The following is a 19,395-nucleotide window of genomic DNA, read 5'->3' on the forward strand; positions in this document are numbered from 1 at the left end:
TATGATCCATGGGTATTACAGTGCTGTAATACCCACCCTCCAGGCTGGCACACACAATCTCAGAACAGACAAGCTCAACAACACACACAAGTTCTCTTACTCATACACAAGCTCACTACAGACAAGCTTACTGATACACACAACCTCACTACAGACAAGCTCGCTGACACACACAAGCTAACTCAAGTCAAGATCACTGATACACACAAGCTCACTAAAGACAAGCTCAATGACACACATACAAGCTCACTACAGACAAGCACGCTACAGACATGCTCACTGGCACAAATACAGACAAGCTCATCTGACACACACAAGCTCACTACAGACATGCTCACTGACATTCACAATGTCCCTATAATCTCACTGACACAAACTCAAGCACAGCACACACACATAAGCTCACTACAACCTCACTGACACACACATAAGCTCACTACAAACGCACTGAAACACACAAGCTCACTACAGACATGCTCACTACAAGCTCACTGACACACACAGAGGCTCACACACACACATAAGCTCACTACAAGCTCACTGACACACACACAGGCTCACACACATAAGCTCACTACAGACATGATCACTGACACACACAGGCTCACACACATATAAGCTCACTAAAAACTCACTGACACACAAAAGCTCACTGACACACTGGCTCACTACAAACTCACTACATGCTCACTGACACACACAAGCTCACTATAGACAAGCTCTCTAAACACACAAAAGCATAATACAGACAAGCTCACTGATACAAACAAGCTCACTATGAGCTCAGTGACACACACTCAAGCACTGTACATGCTCACTACAAGCTCACTGACACACACATAAGCTAACTATAAACTTACTGAAACACAAGCTCACTACATACATGCTTACTGACACACAGGAGCTCACTACCAACTCACTGACACACACAAGCTCACTACAGACATGCTCACTAAAGCACACACAGGCTCACACACATAAACTCATTACAGACTCACTGACACACACATGCTCACTGACACTCTCGCACACACACACACACACACACACACACACACACATAAGCTCACTACAAGCTCTCTGACACACAACCTCACTACAGACAAAAAAAATGTGACAATACATTTAAGGACGATAACTATCCCAGAAAATCTTGAACTACATCTGAATCTTTTATTCTAATATTAAAAAGGGACTATTCACTAAGGTGTTTATTGGTGATTTGAGAACCACCTTTAAGACCACAATAGCAAAGTTGGGGAAAAAATTCCAATTCTACTAAAAAAAGATTTATTTTTTTTACAACTTGGATATTTGTCCTAAATATTGAAAGACAATTCATCAGCACAAGTCACTTTTTATTTAATAAGCCCCTTAATATTTATATCAAAGGTAACATCCGTCCAACAGGTGATTAGAAAAGAATTATTATTTTCTACATCTATTAGTGTCTTAAAAGAACACTCCAAGCATCCTAACCACTACAGCCCGCTGGGACTATTGCTAAATTGGATAATTTGTCTACATCATCTAATATCATAAACAAATGCTTTTTAACCACTACAGACCTCTGTAGTGGTTATGGTGCCAGGAGAACCCTGCTGCCATTCATCACTAAGGTGTCAAACTTTTTTAGCATGGATTGACATTTATCTAGGTTTTACTGGGCGCCCATCCCGCAACTGTTAAATCTGGTATTCTACAGCAGGAGAAGCCATATTTCACTGCTTAGCACAAACTAGGACTGGAGTCATAAGCTGAGAGTATCAGTGCTGTCCCCAATCTGCATGGTGGCATGCTGTAGTAGTTGTGGTATTTGAATTGTTCCATCAATTTAGAATTTCAGTTTATGGTTTATTATAAACTGGTGCTTAGTGTATATACTCCACAAAGTTTAATTATTTAAACCAGGGCTGCCCAATAGGTAGCACCCCAGACATTGTAGAACTACAACTCCCATGATGCCTTTTCATTCTAAAGGCATGAAATACATCATGGAAGTTGTAGTTCTTCAACATCCGGGGATTTCAATTTTAGGCAGCCCTGATTTAAACAGTGTATTGTCTGAAACTCACAAGTGTCTCTTTAAATTTAAAGTCTATGGTAAATTCCTGTCAATTTTCAGTTTAATGAATACATCTGCCAGTGTTTTCCATAGGGATTAATTCACACACAGAAGCTCACAACAAGCTCTATACATATACACACACACCAAACTCACTGACACACACTAGATCACTACAAGATCTATACACACTCACTGACACACATTATCAATCCTGGGCTTCTTAGTGGCTATATGAGTACCTGTAACTTCACTGTACCTGGACTGTGAGTGCAGTGTGAGCATTTTCCATGAAGCTCTTCTTCCACTTCCTGTGTGAAAGGTCACCAGGGAGAGGCTGGGGGCGGAGCTCTAGTGCGGGGGCTGGATCTGCAGACTGTCCATGCAGAGCTGGAGGGAAGCTGCTTTTGTGAGAGAGTGAGAGAGAAATGCAGGTGCTCTCACTGCTCTCTGCTGCAAAAGCCTTCCTCTCTGCTATACTTCCTATCAGGCTTTGCACAGACCTAACTACTAGGGGTATAAGACACGGCAGGAGTAGACACAACATTAAAATCAGTAGGACTCCACCTACCACTGCCTTAAGCCCTCCAAACCACTCATACCAGCTACCAAACCAACTACTTGGATTATACCCTTTCCATACCTGAGTAGGCACATGCGCTAGTTTAACCATATGGCTAGTAAGCTCAGCTATTGCTTGCCCTTCGTCGTCTATTTGAAGACAGCAATTGCTTAGGTTAAACTTCCCACATACACCTCCCTCTACTGCCAAAAGGTAATCCAAGGCTAATCTATTTTGGTAGACTGCTGTCCTCATCCTGGTATTATGTTTCGCTAGAAGATTGAGCGCTTGTGATGTTTCATTAGTGATAATCTCAACCACCGCCTGTAATCTTATAATACGGTTGAGCATATAAATAGGGGTTCTGTAACCAAAGGTACCATCCTCAGCCCACGTGGCTGGCCCATAATAATCTATAATACGCTGGGGAGGCCATTCATTATCTTCCCAGGTGCCTATCTCTATGGGTCCCCTTTTCTTCCTATGATTCACATCATACACTTTAACACCTAAAGTCTCACCTGTTTCAATTGGTAACAAGAAGAAGGATGGTTTGAGCATACCCAACACACATGCCCCTTCCCAGTCCTGTGGCAACTCCGAATAGGCTTTCTTACCACAGATCCAGTACAAATTCGCTGGGGCTCTCCAGGTAGATGTGATGGATAAATCAAACCACACATCCTTTAAATTGGCGTATCTAGCAAACGGGTTAGATGGTTCTGAGACATTTGAAGCCGACCACCAGGTTGTATTCTTTGTATCATCATCATAAGCTTTTTGCCCTAGACAAGTTAATTCTCCTACAGAAGTGTTATACATTATTCCTTTCCTTGCTATGCAAACATAACCTATGATGGAGGTCTTTAATCTCCACTCAGATTTACCTCTAACACTCATATGATAATCGGCTTGTGTAGATATTAGTTGGTCAACTGCCTCAGAACCGGACATTACCTCCTTTGCTTCCCAAGGCCATTGGTCTCCCATGTTAGTACCTCCACACACATAGCAGTTGGTAACATTAAGACTACCGGCAATACTTTCGGCTAAATCGATGAACAGGTTTTTAGCATTATAGGGGATCTTATTATCTATACTCATCTCTTCATAAAAGGAATGGTATACTTGATGAGTTTGGGAGGATACCGTATCAGTCTCTATCCCTATAAACAATAATGTCCCAGGATCTAAACCCGTCCCGTATATTTGAAACCCAAATAAATTGCCATATTTGTCTAAGAACTTATCGGGGTTATTTATAAGTATATGGATGGGATTACATTCCATAGACTTACAATATGGGCTAGTCGGCAACTTAGTCACTATCATGTCTTTATCTACTGTCTGTCCCCAAGTCGCCCACCCCACACAAGACCAATATGGACAAAAGTTATAGTCTTTATTTGGGCATCTAGGACTTACATATTTATTTTTACTACTGGGACAAATATATTTATCATTAGACCCATACGTCCTCTCCCATGTAAGATCCCCACATACATTCCACGGCTTTCTACCACTCGATATCGCTTTACACGCATCAAATAGCAGAACACCCGAAGAATGTACGGATTCTAACACCGTCTTATTAATTAGGGTCCCCTGAGGATCTCCATTCCTGAGAGTCAACCAAATTGTACGAGGTTGATACTCCGGACTGAAGCACTTAGGTTCTCCTACTCCTAAATGGCACACACTATAGTCTATATTTAAGTATCTACATCTCGATACATCTCCTTTACACTCGTATTGTGAATGCCAAATTAGGGTTTGGGAAATATGGTTACCTGTTCTCGTAGTCTTAATGCATACCTCACAGCTAGGAGTGTCGGTACCTCTACCTTCCTGAATATAAAAACACATATAAATAAACACTATCAAAAGCACATCTTTCGCCGTCATCCTCAGTCTTCGTCCGTGCGATGGAGCCTCAGCTTCCAGGATGTGAGGGCTGCAGGGAATGGAGTTCTGCTCGTCTTCACAGGTGTCCCTTCGAGACTTTCCTGGCTTATACACTATGTGTTGGTAAGAGGACAGGCTTTATTATGGCCTTCTCACTCACACCTGTAACAATAAAATTTGTAATCCACACGATTCCTCGTTACTCCGACTGAGTAGTGCGTTTTAACCGGATCTTGCAGGGATTCTCTGGATCTGCTGTAACTTGCCAAGAATCGACTGCTGCTGGCTTAACCCTGGAGTGATGTATCCACGGAGTCACTTCGGCTACTTTTATCGCTGTAGGGGTAGACAAAAGAACAACATAAGGACCTCTCCACTTGGGCCCTAACGGTACATTATTCCACTCTTTAATCCACACTTGATCTCCTGGATGATAACTGTGAACAGGGGGATAAATATTCACAGGTAATCTATCTTGTACCCATTTCTGTACCTCCTCCATAGTCTTACCCAACTCTACAACCTGCTGCCGGGTAATTCCTTCTCCCAACTGACTCAAATCCCCCCTTAAGTTACCAAGTACGGGAGGTGGTCGCCCATACATAATTTCAAAAGGAGAGAGGCCCATCCTTCTGGTAGGGGTACTGCGGATTCGCAATAAAGCTATGGGTAAGAGAACGTTCCACTTAAGTTGGGTTTCCTGACACATTTTAGCCAACTGGTTCTTTATAGTTCTATTCATTCTCTCTACCTTACCAGAACTCTGGGGTCTATATGCAGTATGAAGCCTCCACTTTATACCAAGCATATGAGTCAGCTGTTGTAGGCACTGATGAACAAAAGCTGGACCATTGTCCGATCCTATAGAACAGGGTAGTCCATATCGGGGTATTATTTCTCGTAGCAGGAATCTTACAACTTCTCCTGCTTTCTCTGTACGAGTAGGACATGCTTCTACCCAGCCTGAATAGGTGCACACAATTACCAGCAGGTAACGATGTCCACCCGATTTAGGCATCACTGTAAAGTCTATTTGTAGATCGGACATGGGGAGTCCCCCCATAAACTGGACTCCTGGTGGCTTTACTGGTCCTTGTCTTGCATTATTTTTAGCACACGTTACACATCTTCGTACAATGGCCTGAGTCAAGTTGGACAATCTTGGTATGTAGAAATGTTTTCTGAGAGATTCTTCAGTACTGTCTCTCCCAGAATGTGTCCCGTTGTGATAATTTTGGACAATTTCTACCGCTAGTGATGCTGGTATGACTATTCTTCCATCTTCTAGCTGATACCACTTGTTCTCCAAATACTTTCCCGGTTCAGTTTTTAACCACTCCTCTTCTTGAGCTGTATAAACTGGAGTCCATTGGGACAGTGGAGTTGGTATAAGAGCAGCTATATGCCCCACATACTCCTGTCTTCCTGATTCAGCAGCACGCTTAGCTGCACTATCTGCCATCCGATTTCCCTTGGTTACATCACCATCTCCTCTCAGATGCGCTCGACAATGTATGATACCGACTTCTTTCGGCTCCCACACTGCTTCCAATAGTTGTAGGATTTCAGCTGCGTATTTGATTTCTTTGCCTTCTGAATTCAGTAGTCCTCTTTCTTTATACAAAGCTCCGTGGGCATGAGTGGTTAAAAACGCATACTTAGAGTCCGTATAGATATTCACTCTTAAACCTTCAGCCAATTGTAACGCTCGTGTTAGTGCTATTAATTCTGCCTTTTGTGCTGATGTTCCTTTCGCCAGTGGCCGAGCTTCTATCACCTTGTCTATTGTTGTTACTGCATATCCTGCATAGCGGATCCCTTCTTTCACATAACTACTGCCGTCAGTATAATATTGAACATCGGGGTTCTGGATGGGAAAATCACGAAGATCTGGTCTACTTGAGAATACTTCATCCATTACTTCCAAACAATCATGTTGACTTTCAGTAGGTTGTGGCAAAAGGGTAGCTGGATTTAAGGTGTTTACAGTCTCTAAATGCACTCTTGGGTTTTCACACAACATTGCTTGATACTTGGTCATACGGCTGTTACTAAACCAATGATTTCCTTTGTAATCCAACAACGTCTGTACTGCATGTGGGACTCGTACATAAAGTTCTTGACCCAGAGTGAGTTTATCGGCTTCAGCTACTAGCAGGGCGGCTGCAGCTACTGCTCTTAGACAAGGTGGAAGTCCGCTGGCCACTGCATCCAATTGCTTAGACATGTAGGCAACAGGTCTTTGCCATGATCCCAAGTACTGTGTCAATACTCCCACAGCCATTCTTCTTTGCTCGTGTACATATAAGTAGAATGGTCGTGTGTGATCAGGTAGACCTAATGCTGGGGCACTCATCAAAGCCTTCTTCACATCTTCAAATGCCGTTTGCTGTTCTTGGGTCCATAAGAAGGGGTCGTGCTCTGTACCTTTGATAGCTGCGTACAGGGGTTTTGCTAGTATCGCATAGCTGGGAATCCATATCCTACAGAAGCCTGCTGCCCCCAAGAATTCTCGCACTTGTCTTCTATTCTTGGGTATTGGTATTTGGCAGACAGCTTCTTTTCTCTCTGGCCCCATAATTCTTTGACCTTCAGAGATATGGAATCCCAGATACTTGACAGTTGGCAAACACAACTGAGCCTTCTTTCTAGACACCTTGTATCCTGCCTTCCAGAGAATGTGCAGTAGATCGTGCGTTGCTTGCTGACAGATTTCTTTTGTAACTGCTGCTATCAACAAGTCATCTACATATTGTAACAAGACACACTCTCCTGGGATGGACTCGAAATCCAGTAAATCTTGACTTAGGGCTGAACCAAATAGGGTAGGTGAATTTTTAAACCCTTGGGGCAGTCTTGTCCAAGTCATCTGGCGTTTTGAGCCCGTTACAGCGTTTTCCCATTGGAAAGCGAAAATACATTGACTTTCTGCGGCAATTCGGAGGCAAAAGAAGGCATCTTTGAGATCTAAGACTGTGAAGTAAGTAGCCCCGCCCGGAATTAAAGCAAGCAGGTTATATGGATTGGGTACAACTGGATGTATACTAACAACCGCATCATTGACTGCTCTCAAGTCCTGCACAGGTCGATACTCATCTGTACCGGGCTTTTGAACAGGCAGCAATGGGGTGTTCCAGGGGGAAGTACAGAATTTTAGGATACCATACCGTATGAACTTATCCAGATAGGATTGAATGTTCTTCTTAGCCTTCTGCGGGATGTGGTATTGTCTTAGGCTCACTGGATAAACCCCAAGTTTCAGTTCAATTTTTATAGGTGGAATATTGCGGGCCAGTCCTGGTGGGTTGTTCTCTGCCCAAACTCCTGGTATGTTAAACAATGTCTCATCACTCCTAGGGTTTTGGCTAGTCAACGCTGTATAAAGTCGCCACTCTTCTTCCTTTGGTACAGATAATGTCATAATACCTGAAGGTCCATTAAACTTTAAAGATGTTGTTCCATTTGGTAGGAACGTAATCTGCGCTTGTAATTTTGATAGCATATCACGTCCCAGCAATTGGACTGGACATTCAGGCATATAAAGGAATTGATGTTTTATTACGTGGCCTCCCAATGTACAGAGTCGACTTTTAAGAACCGGTTTTTCAGCACTTCTTCCAGTTGCTCCTATCACAGTAATAGTCCTTCCAGATGGAGGAGCAACTAGATTAGTCACCACTGAATGTTCAGCACCAGTGTCGATCATGAACGCACTCCTTTTCCCCCCTATTGATACATCGACCATAGGCTCCGCTCGACCAAGGGGGATGGAGCCCGGTCGGTATCAATAGTCCTCCATGACCGTGTCAGCCAATCCTACGAAGTCCCTACCTTCTCTATCGCGGGACCTTTGCGCTGCTGGAATATACCTGTCTTCCCTAACACTTCCTCTGTTCCCATTACTCCCTCTATAACCATTACTCCCTCCGGGGCCTCCTCTACCTCTCGCTCTGCCTCTAAAGTTTCCGTAACCTGACCTAGGTCTGTCTCTCTCAGACTGTTCTCTTCGCGGACACTCATTTCTCCAATGCCCTTCTTCCTTACAGTAAGCGCACTGATTTCTACTTAGAGGTTCCTCATTCCATCTACTATCGCCTCTATCCGGGCCCCGTCTATCTACGCCTGCGATCGCTACCGCTAGCATATCAGCCTTTTTACGCATCTTGCGCTCTTCCTCTTTCTTACTTTCTGTATCCCTATTCATATACACCTTATTCGCTACCTCCATTAGTTGGGTAATTGACATACCTGCAAACCCTTCTAACTTTTGTAGCTTGCGCTTAATATCTCCGTAAGCTTGGCTGACAAAGGCGGAGTTCACCATTCGGGAATTATCTGCGTCTTCCGGATTAAAGGGGGTATACAAGCGGTATGCCTCCAATAATCGGTCATAAAAGACACTGGGCGCTTCATCGCTTTTCTGAATCACCTCAACTGTCTTCGACATGTTAATGGCTTTCTTTCCTCCGGCTTTCATGCCAGCAATTATAGCGTCTCTATAGGCTCTGAGTTGAACCATATCAGCACCATTTACGTTCCAATCGGGATCGGTGTTGGGATAATGTGTTGCGGCCCATGCTGATGGATTAGCTTGGTTTAAAGTACGGGCTTTATCCTCTAATGCTTTAATGGCTGCTTGATTTATTCTTGTCCTTTCCTCATTGTTAAATAAAGTCATTAATAACTGCTGGCAATCAGCCCATGTCGGGTTATGTGTCTGTACTATGGAGGTGAACAGATCAGTCATAGCTTGTGGTTTCTCGGTATACGAGGAATTGTGGGTCTTCCAGTTTAAAAGATCGGTTGTAGTAAATGGGACATATACGAAGACAGGGTCAGCGTGTGCCATTTGACCTGCGGCATCGATATAGGCTGACCCGGGATTCAGACGAAGAGGCATCTGATAGTGCTTTAATTGTTGGGCACCAGTCAACTGTCGGGTTTGGATGGGGCTACGTAGAGAGGCGTCAGTCATGGGTTCCGGTCGGGGAGAGATAGGGTATGGGGATGTGGGAGGTTGGCTTTGGGAAAAGGTGGTAAATAAAACACTTCGAGCCGAGCTAGATGAAGCTTGACCGGAAGTCTGAAGTGGCGCCAAATCAGGATATTCGTTTTTAATGGGGGTTGGTTCTGATTCCGGAAGGGGAGATTTAGTACGAGGGGGGGTGGATCCTGTACTGGAGGAGGAAGCGGAAGTGGATGGGGGTAATGAGGGGAGGGCTGCAGGACTTCCTGCGTTTGCGTCACTTCTTCTTAACGGAAAGTAAGGGGGCGGCAAAGGGATCTCGGACTCAGGGGGCGTGTCCAAAATGGGCCTAACACCAGTCCTAGTGGACGAACAAGTCCTAGCTACCATGAGGCGACATTGCTCCTCGTGGCATGTCCGGAGCCATTTTGGCGAGTCATTTACGGCCTGTCTCCAACAATCAACATAAGGAAACTGGCCGTAAAGTTCAGGCCTACCTGATACAGCCACGTGTAAGCGCTGTACCAGAGTTGGATCCAAACTGCCACGTGGCGGCCATGCCGCAACCAAAGTAGGCCACTCCCTAGTACACAAAGTGACCAAACGTACAGGAGACATTTTAACCCCAAAATCACAAGTTTTAAATCCCTTTTTAAAATTCTTCACCATACAACCTAAGGGATCCGGAATCGTTGACTGCGACGCACCCATACTTAACAATGGAACGTCGTCGACAACGAATACTATACACGCGTACTTATTCAACAGTCACACCCGTTTCCTCTGGCAACAGCACCACGTGGTACGGTTACCAAGTGAAACGTACACAATAACAATAAACACTCAGGGAATTCCCGTACACACAGCTGCTACACCAGTCACTATATAATCAATATTATGCCCTTTGGCGTAACTATACAGTCACCCACGCTATAATTCTCTATATACGAATTACCCGTCTATAACACACCCCAGTAACATCGTCTTTTACAAATAGCGGTTACAGTACGGTTAGCATAGGTCAAAGCACAAGTTAAGGTCACAATACAATTATTAGTGGTTATGGTGTTAAACATGCAATGGACGACAATGATTAGTACTTATATACAGTGTCAGTAAATATACAGGGTTATGGTACCGTGCACTATAATACAGCAACACACTATTAACACTCTCGCTAGACGGCTGAGCTCGCGCTATCTAACAAGATATACACTTTACTAAACAATCGTTAACACATTTACAATTCCCAACTAAACTATTGGCCAGTACCTTGAATGGACTACCTAAAAACAATCTACATACGTTTTGGTTAGCCACACTGCCCAATCACCACATATATAGCGAGCTAGAGGACCGAATTTACACAGACGCCTCTTAGTCGCACTATCAAAAGTCTAGTGGGTTCCAAATTTACACGCCTTCCCACTTAGCCCAGATAGGATGAGAACTAGCGAACCGAATTTACACAGACGCCGCTTAGTCTCCCGGTCCCTCCGACCTAGCGAACAAAATGTACACCCTAGAACGCTAGTCTAGACAAGACACCGGTGTCCGGCTAGGGCTATTTACACCAGAGCCCCGCCTGACTAACAGAATCAAACGGTCTGACTAAAGAGCGTTCGATCGAGCGGTGCGCCTTCGCTCCTTCCCTCCGACAGAGGGGGCAGATACACAGATTCAAAACCCCTTTGGGCCTACCGCACAATCGGTATACCCCTAGTGGGTCCTGCCGTCTAAAACAGCAGTTGTCTTACCTCCTCGTTCCTGAACCTGAGTTCACACTCATCGACGGGGACACCCCAGCACTTCTCACGTAGAGGCCGATGATCTCCTGGACAACAGACCAGTGGCGCAGAGACGAAGGGAGGTCCACGCAGAAGTTCAGGGGTGCAGCCGTAGAGAACGTGGGCAAAGATAGACCGTCTCACGCCTCTGCCTCTCAGCTACCGTTGAACGATGAGCTTCCCGGCCAATGCACCAAATGATACCGGAGAAACTGACGGAAGCCAAGCACAGAGAGATGGACACAGGTTTCTTCAGGAAGGAAGAGATTCTTTATTGGATCACCGATCGGGACTCAGAGGGACTAACGTCACCAAAATACAGCAAGTTCTGAGCCCCGGACAATAGTGCAGGCTCCTTATATAGGCATATAACTCCTCCCATATTAAGCTCCACCCGCACATTCTCTTAACCAATCAACACAAATAAGAATTAACTTCCTGCTTGACCGCATGGCTTGTCCAGCACAATGGAGGAGGGGGAATACTACATCCTGTATTCTTGCACATGCTCCGTACACTACTGATCGTATCTTGCCTCGTGCAACCAACTGATCGATACGTCAGCATATGCACGTACACATGCCACGTGGTAATCTCGGCCTACTAAATTTATTTTTACCGAGATTCCACCACACTTTGTCTAGGTTTGTCTATGTTTCCACCTTACCTACAGTGTGGATGTGTGTCTTTGATCTCTTCACTTGCTGTGTATATGTTAGTTGAATTCTTTATTTGCACTGTGTATGTTGTTGCTGTGTTATGTATGTGTATGTATGTGCTATAAACTCTTTACTTGCACTGTATATTTAGGTATACAATAAATATCTTAAAGCAACACTCCACTGCCCAAAAAAATACAAAATACAAAATAAAGAAATCACTGGTTAGTAGATATAACTCCAATGAAAATGCCTGTATTTAATTATGCCTTGTTTCATTTGGGTTATATCTTAGAACACCTTGAAAAAGCTGTAGATCTCTTGTCTGCAGCCTTTGCAAATACCGCTGAGACTTTCCATGTCTGTTCAATCACAGGCATTCCAATGCAGCTCAATGAGAAGTCTTTGCAAGGCAGGTGCATATATTTTCTCTTGCCTGTAATATGTATGTTTTTTTTTTTTTAAATGCTGATCATTTCCCATATCCATGGAGATCCTGGGATTGAAGCATATGTGGTACAGTAGTCTGTAGTGGTGCAGCATCTATTACTTTAGCAATCGTCCCATTTGAGGGTTTTAAAAAAAAAAAAAAAAAAAAAAATGTTTTTCTTTGTAATTAATCTTGCCAACACTGGCAGTTTGATCCAATTGAAATCTCTGACGAAGGCTACCAAAGGAGGTGCGGATTTGTTTTATGGGCATTGCAATACACTATTGAAGCAGGTGAGATAAACATTGCAGTGATTTATGCATATTGCTCCAGCATCTAAGCTTAGGTAGACCATGACGAGATGGGACCTCATTCACCCTAACCTATGCAAATGCTATAAGTTATGATGGTTGTTGATGTGTCCCTTTAATTGTGGAAGGGGGCGACAAAGTAGATTTTTGCCTAGGATGTCAAAAATCCTTGCACCGTCCCTGTATTTGGCAGTACGATGCAACAAAACATTAGAGAAGCTTAATCCGGAGAGAGCTGAAAGATGCATAGAGTATGAAGTGTTGACCTTTGTCAATGTGGATTTGAGTCACTTCAATGAGGATGGCAGGACTGTGCTGGGCATAATACTTAGGAGTAGGAGAGGGGGAAAAAAAGGATAATGGAAAAATGGTCCCCCTCCATCAAAGAAACCACTGCAATGTAACAGCACAGGGCAGGTATCGTTGTGTAATATCCGCAGCACCCCTGCTTAGCGCCATCCTGAGCATCGTGCTCACTCTTGTCTCCCCGAGACCAGTCCTAGCCCACCAGCAGAGTATTCCAGAGTGCTGTGGCACCCGGCTCAGGGCGCCAGGGACAGTTCTCTCCAGGTCCCTTCAAACTCAGAGATCGGGGCTGCCACCTCTCCAGCGAGTAGGTGGCTCGGTGGGGCCTTCAGTGCAGCAGTATGCATGGGGACAAGAGCAGCGAGCATTGCCTCCATGTGGTTGCCATGTGTGTTTGCAGCTATTTCAGAGGCCGGGGGAGAAGGGATATCACACGGGGCAAAGTTACCATCCTCAATGGCCCTCAATGTTGAGGCCGAAGCTCTGACTCATGGGCTGGGATCACCTCCACCGGCCAGGGGGGAAGCAAGGCCAGGCCTCCAGTCATCCCCAATGTCACTCTGTGCGGCTCTGGTGCGTAGATGCAGGTCTCTCAGTTCTACTCCACTAGACATGGTGGCTTGGCCAGGAGGTAGGCCCCAAGCGTCGGTCGCGGCTGCATCCCACCTCTAGCGGGTCGGAATAAGCATTGGTAGGTTCTATGAAGGTTCTCCTAGAGACAACGTCCTAGGTTGCACTTGTGCTTGTTGGCTTAGTGGCAGAAAATCAGACCCCATCGGAGCCAGCAAAAATCTTGCTCGGCGGCCAGGCCCCGTTCCTTCCAAGATTTGATAGTGTATTTAGACCTGAGTTAAATAACTATAAAAACAACCAGAACACAACAGTGTTTTTTCTCAGCCTATATGTTGGTCTATATGATTTTAATTTGAAATTCAAATTTTGAAGCTCTTCTCGCCATCTCTAAGAAGAGCATTGAATTGGACAAGAAGACAAAGAGTCCCTGTGACATTGTGGAAGGTGGATTGGGTGGCTGCAGGGACTTCATCTCGGAACTTTAATCAGATTTAGGAGGAATTCTGAGGACAACAATGTGGTGTTTAGAATACAGGTTTGTATCACTAACACTATAGTGTTTCTTTAAGGCACTTGTGTAATTATGTGATCCATGTGATCTTTACCAAGTCATATCATATCATCATAGTTTATCCAAGAGGTTCTGTCCATTTCGTTGATATTCTAGCAATCACTTCCATTGGGTGAGTCAATATGTTAACTGTCTAGCCTCAGATATTTAACGGGTAATGTGTAGAAAGATGAAGGATCAGTGTGAAAGAAGGAGAGGGAGGGGAGAAAAGTGAAACACATTAAAAGAAAGAGGTCAATTCATTACACAGGGAACTGCAGAGAATTGACATGGCAAATTGCAAATCTTATGCCAAGCCAGACTAAACTGAAAAACAACTTCAACTCAACCGTTTTATGACCCTGGCAATTTTTGCCTAAAATTTGTGATTGCCTTCTGAGTTTCCTACTATTTCCAATGAATACACCACTAAACAAATGTATGTGCCTATACATGTACTTCTGATATATATCCCTTCTATTGGATAATGGCCCAGATCCCTGTGTAGGCTCCACATCTTTGTGTAAAGTACAGCCTTAAGTTATAAACTGCCTGTTTGTGGTGATCCCTTGTCTATTGATTTTTTTGTCACTATAAAATTTAATGTGAAACTCACAAGAGAGTCGCATCTCGCAATTTTTAAGCTAAAATAGCTGATCCCTTGCCAGTTCTCCACAATTTGGAAGGTGGTCTCTTATTTAGAAGATGAAGAATGTTCTTTTATACTTAAGCAGGGCTATAACCTGTCAGATTTCAAAATGGTCTAGACAGAATATTCCAGTATTTTAACATATGTGAAACATGTCCCCTTATGCTGACAGCTGATACAGAACAGATTGACTGTACTGATTGACAGAACGTTACATGACGTACCCTGGAATTTTGTGTTCAGATATTAAGTAGGTGAAATGATTTCATAAAATAAATCTCCTATTTTTCAATAATTTGTTTTCCTTACCTCTCAAGCGAGCCCTTAATAAAACCGTTGTGTATATATATATATATATATATAGGTCTCCCTTTACTAGCGTGTAGCATAGACCTCCACAGCAATGAGACTCACAAATATGTATGACAGAGCTCCACAGCAATGGGACTCAATGTATGACAGAGCTCCACAGCAATGGGACTCAATGTATGACAGAGCTCCACAGCAATGAGACTCAGAGTAATGTGTAGTGTGTATGAATGTATCACAGATCTCCATAGCAATGGGACTCAGTGTATGACAGAGCTCCACAGCAATGAGACTCACAATATTGTGTAGTGTGTATGGATATATCACAGAGCTCCACAGCAATGAGACTCACAAATATGTATGACAGAGCTCCACAGCAATGGGACTCAATGTATGACAGAGCTCCACAGCAATGAGACTCACAGTAATGTGTAGTGTGTATGAATGTATCACAGATCTCCACAGCAATGGGACTCACAATATTGTGTAGTGTGTATGGATATATCACAGAGTTCCACAACACTAAAACTCATAGTGTATGAGGTTTTCACAGAGCTCCACACCAATAAAATACGTGGTAGTGTACAGTATGCAGGCCTCACAAACATCAAGATTTCGGCAGAGCAGTCATGATTTTCAGGTCCTGTCCAGACTCTTTTCCCTAGTGACTGCTTTTGATGACACCATTGAACTTTCTCTAACAAGCATAGTGCAATCGCATCATTATCTTACAGGTGGTATGCTATGGGCTTTAGGACCCCAAAAAAGAGACCTGAAGCAGTTCTCATTACGGTGTCTGTCCTCAGTGGGCTGGCCTGGATGATGGACAGATAGCCTGGCTGACCTGCCTATCTTTCAAGGGGCTTGCCCCCTATAAACAGCACCAGTGACACCGTTGCATCACTGGCGTACCCCATTTACCTCTCCCACTTCCCAGGATGCCAGATTTGGGATACATGAATGTGTATTAGTTTATCACAAAGCTCCAAGCTCACAAAGCTCCAAGAACTACCAGAGGTGCAGCTTGTGCGACCACATCAGGGCCCCAGTGGGTCAGGGTGCCTGTTGACGCCAATTGTTCTTGCAGTTGCCATTGGACCCTTTCTGGCTAAGTAGGCATTGCCAGAATTTGGCAAAAAAACTATTTCCCACTGCAAAATAGAAGGAGGCAAGGCCATGGGGATGCTCTCCAGGGCTTGGGGGAGACATTTCAGGATTGCAGTAGGGGGAGCTGAACTTGGAGTGAGAGTGAGTGTATCTATGTGTGTTGTTGTGTGTATCCGGGTATGCATCTGTGCTTTTGTGCCAGTATTTGTGGATCTATATGTGTATAATTTTATCCACAGGAAAAAAACACCATGGGAGTTGAACAGCAGTTGAGGGTGTACGTTTTGAGCACCCCTGCCCTATAGGTGGCCCTTCGAAAAAATGTAAGCCCCCTCTTTATTAGTTCCACCACTAGCTTAACATGAATAAAACTCAGAGTAAAGTGTTGTACATTGTTTGTATGAGTATATTACATATCTACAGATCTCCATAGCAATAAGACATACACTTTATCACAGAGCTCCACAGTATTAATAGTCACAGTAATAGACAATACTTGAGTTATTGTGTCAATATCACAGACCTGGGACTTTCTTTTACAATACATGAAAAAATAATAGCACTGCACATGAGATTTTAATGAAGAAAGTTATTATACAGATAAATAGTTTGACCTATGTTGACATACAATAAGAAAGCAGAAATATTTTACACATAATTATCGATTTTTCTGAGACTGAAGTCGGTGCCCCTTACATTAAAGAGACTTAACGTTTGTGCAATCAGAATAAAAATAAAAAAATAAATAAAGGCAAAAATACTCAAACTGGAAAAATTCTCCCGGTCAGTTTTGCTATTAGTTTAGATACTTTGGCCTTAAATTTGCAATTCCAACAGTTTCCAACATTGTAGAATGACCGTGATTCTAGACATAGTGTCAGTGAGTGAATTAACTGTTAGTTCCTCTGTGGTTAACACTACGTATTCATATTTAAATTATTATTATTTTTTTTGCGGCAGTTTGACTGTGTATATTTTTCCGTCTCTAGAGAACGTAACATACTGATAGAGATCGGGGAGAGAGTGTGATGTGCTATTATATTGTATTATATTTATTTAATGTGAGTTTGACGCAGCGTATATTCTGCCTTTGCGACCGGTACAGGGTTAAGACACTTGTGAGAAAACATGGAGCTATAGATAGCCGTTGGGTCTCTCCCTTGCATTCTGTGTAGCCCTGCATACAATACTGACAGATGGGTACAGAACACTGTAGGGTATTACACGTATCATCTGATGCCTGGGATTTTAGCTGGTGTAGGAGGGGGCGATTGGGGGGGTCTGACCTGCAGGCCCATTTAGCACTCAGTCCAAACACGTAGGATTAAATGCTTATCCCTGCTATAGAAAACACACAAGGATTAACTCCTCTGGTACCTAACAAGTCTACATTCCCCAGAGAGATGGTGAAACCTTTTCTGAAAGAATGCTAAAAAATGATGCAAGGAGGTAGATCAGAGAGACCCTCGAGCCTGCAACATGTTTGCAGTGAAAGTGTTATCTAAAAACAGCCATAGAACATATATATTATAATTACATCATTGAATGGAACATTGGAATGGAACATATAACTTGTATTAAACTGGTTTTCATATGATACCCTGTATTCATTTAAATGTATTGATATCACAATCGAGTTATGTCCTGGCACGGCCAAGGCACACATTTGATGAAGGAATAAAGATAGAAACATTGTTTCTATTTATCCTTCTATCTGTATGCTCTCTTTATGATGACGGACTGGTGCAAAGGGCAGAGCTTTTTTTATTAATGACTGACGAGGAGCCAAGATGGCGGCACTCTGTTCCAGGACAGAGAAAAATATATCATTGTGGTTTTCTACATTTCACTTTATTTTTTAGACCTGACAAATACGTATTTGTAAAATATAGGAGATAAGTAAATATTATATAATAAATCCCATGAAGTCATAGGTCCCCTTTAAGACAGACAGACAATAGGGCATTTTCACAAGTACTTTACGGGAAAAAAAAAAAACATCATTATCATTTTTATCATTCAGTATATTTTTCATGCTGTTGGACAGTACAAGAAAGCTTCTGCCAAGTACTTTGTAGACTTTATGCGCTGCCAAAGGGAAATCAGTTAATTAATTACAGCAGTAACTATGGGATCGTTTCCCCTGATTAATTAACATATTCCCCTTCGGCAATGTACAGATTCTGCATAATTCAGGGCAACACTTTTCATGTACTCTATAACAGCATGATGTGGAATCTATCCAGACAAACAAACAAAACCTTTTGTTCTATGGCCCAGCTTCAATCTAGACTACAAGAGGAAATCTTAAAATATGGAATGATTAACAGATGGGTTTAACTGTTTGTAGACATAAAAATCACATTGCGGATTTAAGAGTAAATTGGTAAAAAAAAAAAAAATCTTGGTCCAATGGATATTTTGATGGCATGCACAGAAAATGTTTATCCAATCTGTATTTTTGTCTGTATGAGCTTTAAGTTTAAAATTGCTTGTTATAAAAATGCTGTCACTTCTAGACCAATATATCATGTTAACAACATTATTATCAGTACAAAAAAATATAATATTGGAATGTGTCAGGCTGGGAAAGTAGGCTAATACAGAGAAATAAACTAACAAGCGATAATTGCATTGATGGATCACTTGTAGGGGATTCTGTTGTTGTCGTATGATTGCACGGAGCTATTTTTAAAAACAATTCAAGTTATTGGTATCTCGTATCTGAATTCCTAGGGTTTAAATTATATTTAGGGATTTAGTCACTAAATTATCATTTGTAATGACTTGATAGAGGGATTACAGTATTTTAGGGGAAACATGTCAGTTGGAAAAACAGTACAGTTAGCAGACTATTTGACACAGCTATTTTTAAATAAATACCTCTGCATTTAGATTGACAATGTTGTATTCTATAATATATTGTCTCCAAATCAGACATATGGATTTCTACTTATTGCCTACAAAATATTTGTGCAAATGGACAATGGGTGACTTGTAGACTCGTTGGGAAACGTGTAGATTATAAGTACTGTGCAGTCTGTTTGTTCTGCACAAATTAAAGTGAGCACTACATCTCATTGAAGTAGTTATGGTGGAAACACTTGACACCATCCCACTGTTCAGTATTGACCATTTTCGATTGGTTTGATTTTGAAAGAGGATCACTGGGTGCCTGTGGCTCCACCCCCTGCTGGAGGTTTGACTAAGGTGAAG

At 42.8% G+C, this 19,395-nt stretch overlaps 1 protein-coding gene across 4 annotated transcripts in view; it reads left to right on the forward strand.

The window, feature by feature from the left end:
- NTNG2 (netrin G2) overlaps positions 1-19,395 on the forward strand; it is a 121,146-nt gene that overhangs the window by 17,766 nt on the left and 83,985 nt on the right. The window lies entirely within an intron of this gene.

Source organism: Pelobates fuscus, chromosome 9 (assembly GCF_036172605.1).
Source record: "Pelobates fuscus isolate aPelFus1 chromosome 9, aPelFus1.pri, whole genome shotgun sequence".
Lineage (NCBI taxonomy): Eukaryota > Metazoa > Chordata > Amphibia > Anura > Pelobatidae > Pelobates > Pelobates fuscus.